Here is a 9,023-nt window from a genome sequence, read left to right on the forward strand (position 1 = left end):
AAGCAGAGGCTTGACAACCATATGTCAGGAGTGCTCTGATGGTGTTTCCTGCTTGGCAGGGGGTTGGACTCGATGGCCCTTGTGGTCTCTTCCAACTCTATGATTCTACATTGGGCTGTGGATTATACTGTGTGAAAGTACAGGGATTGGACTAATGAGCCAGTTCTGAGCTTCTAATGAAAGGACCAGGAGCTCAGCTCAGTTCTGGAACGATAAATCCCTAGGTTGCACCATCGCATTAGCTTTGATGATTATGATCCTCGTGCTTCTGTCCCATTTTGCGATGTTCCTTTCGCCCTGCAGCCCTCGATGGCTTACAGAGCTGTGGCTTTTTGATCAATATGCTGCCATGTCACGCTAAATTTCATCCACGCCAGTTGGCTTGGTGTGACGCAGCAGAGGACATCGTCAGACGTGCTGCCGCCCCTTGGGCACACGTGTTCTTCTGTTCCCCCACGAATCAGCAAGAACTGCGAGCTGGAATGTGCCAATTTTTGCCACATGGCGTGTTCCATGAAACGGCGAGGAAATTGCGGTGAGAAACTCCCACTACGGTATTCTCAAGGCTAAGAGAGGCAGCAAACAGTTTTCTTCTGGGAGCAACGCTCTGTTCCGCCAGACTTCCAGAAATGGTTTTTGTTGTTGTTTAGTTGTTTAGTCGTGTCCAACTCTTCGTGACCCCATGGACCAGAGCACGCCAGGCACTCCTGCCTTCCACTGCCTCCCACAGTTTGGTCAAACTCATGCTGGTAGCTTCGAGAAACACTGTCCAACCATCTCGTCCTCTGTCCTCCCCTTCTCCTTGTGCTTTCCCAACATCAGGGTCTTTTCCAGGGAGTCTTCTCTTCTCATGAGGTGGCCAAAGTCTTGGAGCCTCAGCTTCAGGATCTGTCCTTCCAGTGAGCACTCAGGGCTGATTTCCTTCAGAATGGATAGGTTTGTTCTTCTTGCAGTCCATGGGACTCTCAAGAGTCTCCTCCACCACCATAACTCAAAAGCATCAATTCTTCGGTAATCAGCCTTCTTTATGGTCCAGCTCTCGACTTCCATACATCACTACTGGGAAAACCACAGCTTTTACTATACGGACCTTTGTTGGCAAGCTGATGTCTCTACTTTTTAAGATGCTGTCTAGGTTTGTCATTGCTTTTCTCCCAAGAAGCAGGCTTCTTTTAATTTTGTGGCTGCTGTCACCATCTGCATTTCACCATCTGAAATTTAATGGCTTTTACACCTTGTGAAATATCAGATAAAAGGCAGAAACTAACAGGTAGAGGAAACAGCCATGTGAATGTAGCTAGGCTTAGTGTATCGTCGAAGACGGTCTGTTCTTAGTTTTAATTAAAGAACAGGCTGCCTGTCTTTTGCACCTGGCTCTGGTTGGTAGATCTTGGTGTTCTAATACAGGAGCAAAAGCAGATCTGGCAAGTAGATCCTGAGGTCTGTTCTCCTGTGCCCTGCACCACACCTGTGTTATTCATCTAGAGCAGGGGTGGTAAACTTGTGGTCTTTCAGGTGTTACAAGATTGCAAGTCCCATCAATTAAAGAACTGTAGAGCTGGAAGGGACCACGGGGACAATTTATTCCAACCCCCTGCAATGCCTGAGATTAAGAGTCTTGTGCTCTACCGACTGAGCTACCCCAGGTCTTTGGTTACGCTGACTGGGGCAGATGGGAATGGAGAGTCCCACACCATCTGGAAAGCCATTGGTTTGCCGTAACAATCAAGATGTACCGTATTTTTCGCTCTATAAGACGCACTTTCCCCCTTCTAAAAAGTAAGGGAAAATGTGTGTGCGCAGCGATCCCGCTTGCTGTCCTAGCTTAGCCGAGCGCAGCCTCTCCCACTGCGCGGCTATCCCATAAGCCAGAACTGCAAGAGGCTATCCCAGAAGCCAGATCCCTCTTGCTGTTCTGGCTTCTAGGATTCAGAATATTTTTTTTCTTGTTTTCCTCCTCCAAAACTAGGTGCGTCTTATGGTCTGGTGTGTCTTATAAAGCAAAAAATACACTAATGTATGTGGAATTATTCCCGTCACCATCCCTTGCTTTTCTAAGGTTGAGATGGGGAGAAGGGGAGGGAAGAATGAGACATATGTCAAATCAGGATCAGGTGTTGTTATTGTAAATCTATGTAGGACATCTTTGTGAGAAGAAAATCTAATCTAAGGTGGTTGGATGGCGCAATGTATGCCTCCTTCTGGCAACTCCTGCGGCCAAGCGGGTGCAAACGTATTGCTCTGCTTTCCTTCGGACCACATCAGCGATATTGAGAGGAGGGGTCTTGTCATCTGGGCAGCCCAGGACCTCCATGCTCACAGCCCAGGCTTGTGCCCTGGGGAGGTCACGTTGGTGCTGCTAATGCAGCAAAAATAACGCAAGAGGCAGCAGTTACTAGTTACCGGTCTCTGCAGCCACAGCAGGCGCTGTGATTCTCCAGCGGTTTGGTTTCGCCCCCAGAGCCACACCGATGAAGTCCGATTCCAAGTCTGACCACTGATCCATCCAGCCCAGTCTTGTCTGGTTTGACCAGGGGTCAGCAAGCTTTTTCAGCCATGGGCCGGTCCACCATCCCTCAGATCATGTGGTGGTGGTGGTGGTGGGGAATTAATGAATTCCTATGCCCCACAAATAACCCAGAGATGCATTTTAAATAAAAGAACACATTCTACTCATGTAAAAACACCAGGCAGGCCCCACAAATAACCCAGAGATGCATTTTAAATAAAAGGACACATTCTACTCATGTAAAAACACACTGATTCCCGGACAGTCCGTGGGCCGGATTGAGAAGGCGATTGGGCTGCATCCGGCCCCCGGGCCTTAGGTTGCCTACCCCTGGTTTTGACTGTCAGCAGATCTCGAGGGTCTCAGGCAGAAAAAATATATTTTTCATCCCTTGCGACCTGACCCTTTTTAACAAGGGACCAAACCTAGGATCCTCTGCTTTGCATGAGACCACAGCTCAGCTATGGCCTTAATAAAATTCCGGCTGCTGGCAATGGAGACCGGCCCTAAGTTGCTTGACTAAAAGCTACGGTACTGTCCGCTTTGTATTTCATCGAGAAACATCTCTGTTTCCTCTTTGAAAGACTGCCCTAAAAAAATCACAGCCCTACCTCTTCCTTTATCCAAACAGCCCTTTCCATTTCTGCAAAAGTGAAGGATAATGAGGTCTTTTATGGTGCCGTATGAGAGATTTCACTTAAGAACTGTGCACTCTATTGAATTCCATGCCGGTGAACCGTTCAATAGTTCCATTTCCCCCTTTTCTTCTCACAGCGCAAGGAGATGTTGGGGCGGTTTTGTGCGTCCGTCTCCATTTCTCCTGCCAAGCCTCCTGTTGGGAAGTGAAGGCAGCCTGTTTACTCATCTCCGGACAAGCGCTGCCTTTCCTTGAGGGTCTGATCTGCATTGGCCCACTGCCCTCTACCGGCCTGTCCTTCAAGAATAACAATTCAACAACCACAAAAACAGAATCAGCTGGTACCTAGGAGCATAAGGAGCTGCTTTCTATTAATTCAGAGCATTAGTACATTTAGCTCAATATTGTCAGCACGGACTGGTAGCGGCTCTCCAGGGCTTCAGACAGGCTTTGCACACACTGCCTGAAGGCACCAGAGAAACAAAGCGAAGAAATTCCCAGGAGACTGTTTGGTGATATTTAAAGATATAGAGATGAGAAATTTAATTTTACAAAAAAACAGAGAGAAAAGACTGAACATTGGAGGGAATAACATAATCATCTTTAAAGATGTCCCACTACATCTGCTGAAAAAACGCAACCAATATCAGAATTTGGTGCAGGCTCTCAGGAAGAACAAAGTTGAATTCAGATGGGAATTCCCAGAAGGGCTCTCCTTTGCATACAAGGGGAAGAGACATAGAATAACAAGACCAGATGAATTGGATAAATTTATGAGAAGATATAAAGAACTGGGAAGTGAAGAGACCGCACCACTGGGGGCAGGAGCAGAGGGAGAAGTTACCCAAGACTCGGAGGAAGAGAAAGAGGAGGAAGAAGAAGAGGACGAAGAAAGAAAAACAAATTAAAATTGATTATTAAATAAATAAAGTAAAAATCAGCATGGCGTTAAAATTATGGACATGGAATATTCATGGGATTAACGATAAAAAAAAACGGAATAAAATTCAGCAATATTTGAAAAAGCAAAATCTGGACATTTGTTTGCAAGAGACACATGTAATGAGAAGACACAGAAAAATTTTAATAAATAAAAAATTAGGGAATGAATTTATTTCATCAGACAAAGTCAAAAAAAGAGGAGTGGTCCTTTACATAAAAAATAAAATAGAAGCCCAACAAATATTTAAAGATGAAGAAGGTAGAATTGTGGCAGTACAGGTCAAATGGCAAGGTGAGAAAATAATAATTGTCGGAGTGTATGCACCCAATGAAAACAAAATAGACTTCTTTAGGAATCTAGAGGAGAAACTATTTGAATACATGGATCAAAAAATTATAATAATGGGAGATATGAATGCAGTGGTTTCGATGGAAATGGACAGAATGAGAGTATCAGGGAAAGTAAAGGAAGGGAAATTACCAAAGACTTTTTTTTCAATGGTAGAGAACTGTAATTTAATTGATATCTGGAGACTAAAACACCCATTGGAAAAACAGTTCACATATCATTCAGAAGCAAATCAATCAATGTCAAGAATAGATCAAATCTGGATAACAAATGATTTAATATCAAGAATTTTAAAGATTGAAATCCAACCCAAAGTCCTTTCGGATCATAACCCAATAAAATGTACTCTAAAAGGATTTGAAGAAAAATCCTTTCGTTGGAGAATAAATGAAAGTCTTTTTGATGACCAAAAAATAGTAGAGAATGCGAAAAAGCAGATGAGCGACTATTTTATTAACAACATGAATAAGGGAACCAAAAACAATATAGTGTGGGACGCTGGAAAAGCAGTTATGAGAGGTTTCTTTATACAACAAAATGCAATCAAAAATAAACAGAGAGAGAAAGGGAAGAAAGAAATTTTAATGCAAATTATGGAGATTGAGAAAAAATTAATAGACAAACCAAATGATAAAAAGTTGAAAATGAATATAAAAACTTTACAAACGCAATTCTCTATGATAATAAATAAGGAAGTGGAATGGAACATCAAAATGATGAGACAAAGGAATTTTGAACACGCAAATAAGTCAGGGAAACTGTTGGCATGGCAAATTAAGAAAAGGAAAGAACAGAACATGGTACATAAGATTGTGGTTGATGACAAAGAAATAGATGATCCGAAGGGAATAAGGAAAGGATTTGTAGACTTTTATAGACAATTATATAAAAAGGAGAAATACAACCTTAAGAAAATAGAGGAATATTTGAACGAGAAAGGGGTGCAGAAAATTCCGACAAAAGAGAAAAGCAAACTAAATGAGATGATTGAACAAGAGGAAATTGAAAAAGCAATTAAAGAGTTAAAAAGTGGGAAAACTCCAGGCCCGGATGGATTCAGTGCAAGATTTTATAAAGAAATGAAAGACATCATAATTTCACCACTGAAACAAGTAATGAATGATATACTATTGAGAAATGAGATACCAGAAACTTGGAAAGAGGCATATATTACTTTAATTCCCAAACAGGATTCAGATTTAACCCAGGTTAAGAATTACAGGCCGATTTCGCTTTTAAATAATGATTATAAATTATTTGCTAATATATTGGCAAATAGAATGAAAAAATTGTTAATGGAGTTGATACATGAAGACCAAGCAGGCTTTCTTTCTGGCAGACAAATGAAAGACAATATTAGGAACATAATTAATATTTTGGAATATTTGAATGACAGGATTGATAAGCAAGCAATGTTAATATTTGTAGATGCGGAAAAAGCCTTCGATAATATTTCTTGGGAATTTATGTTAAAAAACTTTGAAATGATGGACATTGGACAAAACCTATTGAATGGGATAGGGTCAATATATAAAGACCAAAGAGCAAAATTAATAGTTAACAACGTGGTGACAGAAAGTATAAAAATAACGAAGGGTACAAGACAAGGATGTCCGCTTTCACCACTGTTATTCATCACGGTCCTGGAAGTTTTGTTAAGAGCGATAAGAAATAACCAACAGATAAAAGGGATAACGTTAGGAAGCAAGCAGTATAAGACTAAAGCATTTGCCGATGACCTGGTTTTAACTCTGGAAAATTCGACGGACACTACAAGGGAAGTTTGGAAGGAAATAGAGCAATTTGGACAATTGGCGGGTTTCCGCCTAAACAAAAAAAAGACAAAAATGATGTGCAGAAACATGGACTTAAAAGTCATTGAGGAAGTGCAGCAACAGTTAGAAATAGAAGTGGTTAAGAAAGTTAAATACCTGGGAGTTTGGTTAACCCCAAGAGGTATAGATTTATACCAAAATAACTATATTCCAACATGGAGTAAGATTAAAAAAGACTTAGAGGTGTGGGGAAGAATGAAATTTTCATTTTGGGGTAGAATCGCAATAATTAAAATGAATGTGCTACCAAAGATGTTATTTCTGTTTCAAACCATCCCAGTAATCAGGGGGGCAGCGATTTTTAAAAATTGGCAAAGAGAAATTTCAAGGTTCATATGGCAGGGTAAGAAGCCGAGAATAAAGCTTAAGATATTGACTGATGCGAAGGAAAGAGGAGGCTTCGCCCTGCCGGACCTGAAATTATACTATGAAGCATCCTGCCTCTGCTGGTTAAAGGAATGGATAAAATTGGAAAATACTGATTTGTTGGATTTGGAAGGATTTGACAATAGATTTGGGTGGCATGCGTATCTATGGTATGATAAAAAGCGAGTACATAGAGGGTTTGGAAACCACACCATAAGAGGCTCATTGATAGAAGTCTGGGAAAGATATAAAAATCTGTTGGAGACAAAAACACCATGGTGGTTGTCACCATTGGAGGTATTATGTGTGAAAAAGACGAATATGAGTGGGGAATGGGTAACATATCGAGAACTAATAAGGAAAATAGACGGTAAATGGACGTTGAAGCCATATGAAGAAGTGAAAAGATATGTGAATGACTGGCTGCACTATTACCAAATTAATGAAATGTTTAGAAAAGAGCTTAAGTTAAATGGTTTTGCGGAGAAAGAGTCGAAATTCCAGAAAGAAATAATAAACAGTGACTATAAAATTCTGGCTAAAATGTACAACATATTGTTAGAATGGCACACAAAAGATGAAGAGATAAAATCAGTTATGATTGACTGGGCGAAAGACTTTGGATATAACATATATATGGAGGATTGGGAGAAATTGTGGAGAGAAGGATTAAGATTTACTGCTTGTACAACTATAAAAGAAAATGTGATGAAAATGATGTATCGGTGGTACTTAACACCAGTGAAACTAGCTAAGATGTACAAGGGATGTAACAAATGTTGGAAATGTAAAGATAAAGAAGGTACATTTTATCATATGTGGTGGGAATGTAAGAAAATTAAAAATTATTGGGAAATGATATATAATGAATTGAAGAAAATGTTTAAGTATACATTTGTTAAGAAGCCAGAAGCATTCCTGCTAGGTATTGTGAGAAATGAGATAAACAAGAAAGACAGGAAATTATTTTTGTACGCAGTAACAGCAGCGAGAATATTGTTAGCCCAGAAATGGAAACAAGAAGAACTACCAACACTGGAAGAATGGAGAATGAAAATGATGGACTTTGCAGAACTGGATAGAATGACAGGAAGAATTAGGAATCGACGAGATCAGAGATTTATTGAAGAATGGGAAAAATTTTCAGAATATATGCATAATTTAGGTGAAAAACAAATAACGCTTGTAACGTTTAGCGAAGCTTTGTAAAAAAGAAAGTTAAAATTATGGATTGAAAGCAGATTTAATTTAAGAAGTAGATAAGAACTAAGAAATGTGTGGAAAATAGAGAAGGGAAGGAGTATCAGTCAAGTTGAGGGAAGTCAAAAAATGAGAGAATGGTTTTATAAATTGTTTGAATTGTATTAATTTGTCTTTCTTGTAAACTGAATAAAAATTATATTAAAAAAAAAAAAAAAATGAAGGCACCAGAGAATGAAGGTTCCTTTAAGGGAATTCCAAAGTTAGGACCCACTGGAGAAATCCTGGTGCTGTTGGGGGAATTGGCGCCACCTCAAGAACACAATGAACAGAATTAAGGTCCGTATAGTAAAAGCTATGGTTTTCCCAGTAGTGATGTATGGAAGTGAGAGCTGGACCATAAAGAAGGCTGATCGCAGAAGAATTGACGCTTTTGAATTATGATGCTGGAGGAGACTCTTGAGAGTCCCATGGACTGCAAGAAGATCAAACGCATCCATTCTTAAGAAAATCAGCCCTGAGTGCTCACTGGAAGGACAGATCGTGAAGCTGAGGCTCCAAGACTTTGGCCACCTCATGAGAAGAGAAGACTCACTGGAAAAGACCCTGATGTTGGGAAAGATGGAGGGCACAAGGAGAAGGGGACGACAGAGGATGAGATGGTTAGACAGTGTTCTCGAAGCTACAAACATGAATCTGACCAAACTGCGGGTGGCAGTGGAAGACAGGAGTGCCTGGCGTGCTCTGGTCCAGGGGGTCACGAAGAGTCGGACACGACTTAACAACTAAACAACAACAACAACAACAAGAACACAGGTCCAGGATGAGCAACATCGCTGCTCCACATAGTTTGACCAGAAATAAGGCAGTTTTCTATGGCATGGTCTCTTTTTCTCTTCTTCTGCCATCTCCTGTCTGGGAGGGAAAGTCCTGAAGAATTGTTTAGTCATTTAGTTGTGTCCGACTCTTTGTGACCCCCTGGACCAGAGCACGCCAGGCACTCCTGTCTTCCACTGCCTCCCGCAGTTTGGTCAAACTCATGCTGGTAGCTTTGAGAACACTGTTTAACCATCTCGTTCTCTGTCGTCCCCTTCTCCTTGTACCCTCAATCTTTGCAATACAGTAAATACCCAGCAAAGCTCTTTTGGTTCCTCTAGGTGGCACCATCTTAACAGTTTATAAGCA

The sequence above is a fragment of the Podarcis tiliguerta genome, assembly GCF_965153285.1.
Source record: "Podarcis tiliguerta genome assembly, chromosome: 4".
Lineage (NCBI taxonomy): Eukaryota > Metazoa > Chordata > Lepidosauria > Squamata > Lacertidae > Podarcis > Podarcis tiliguerta.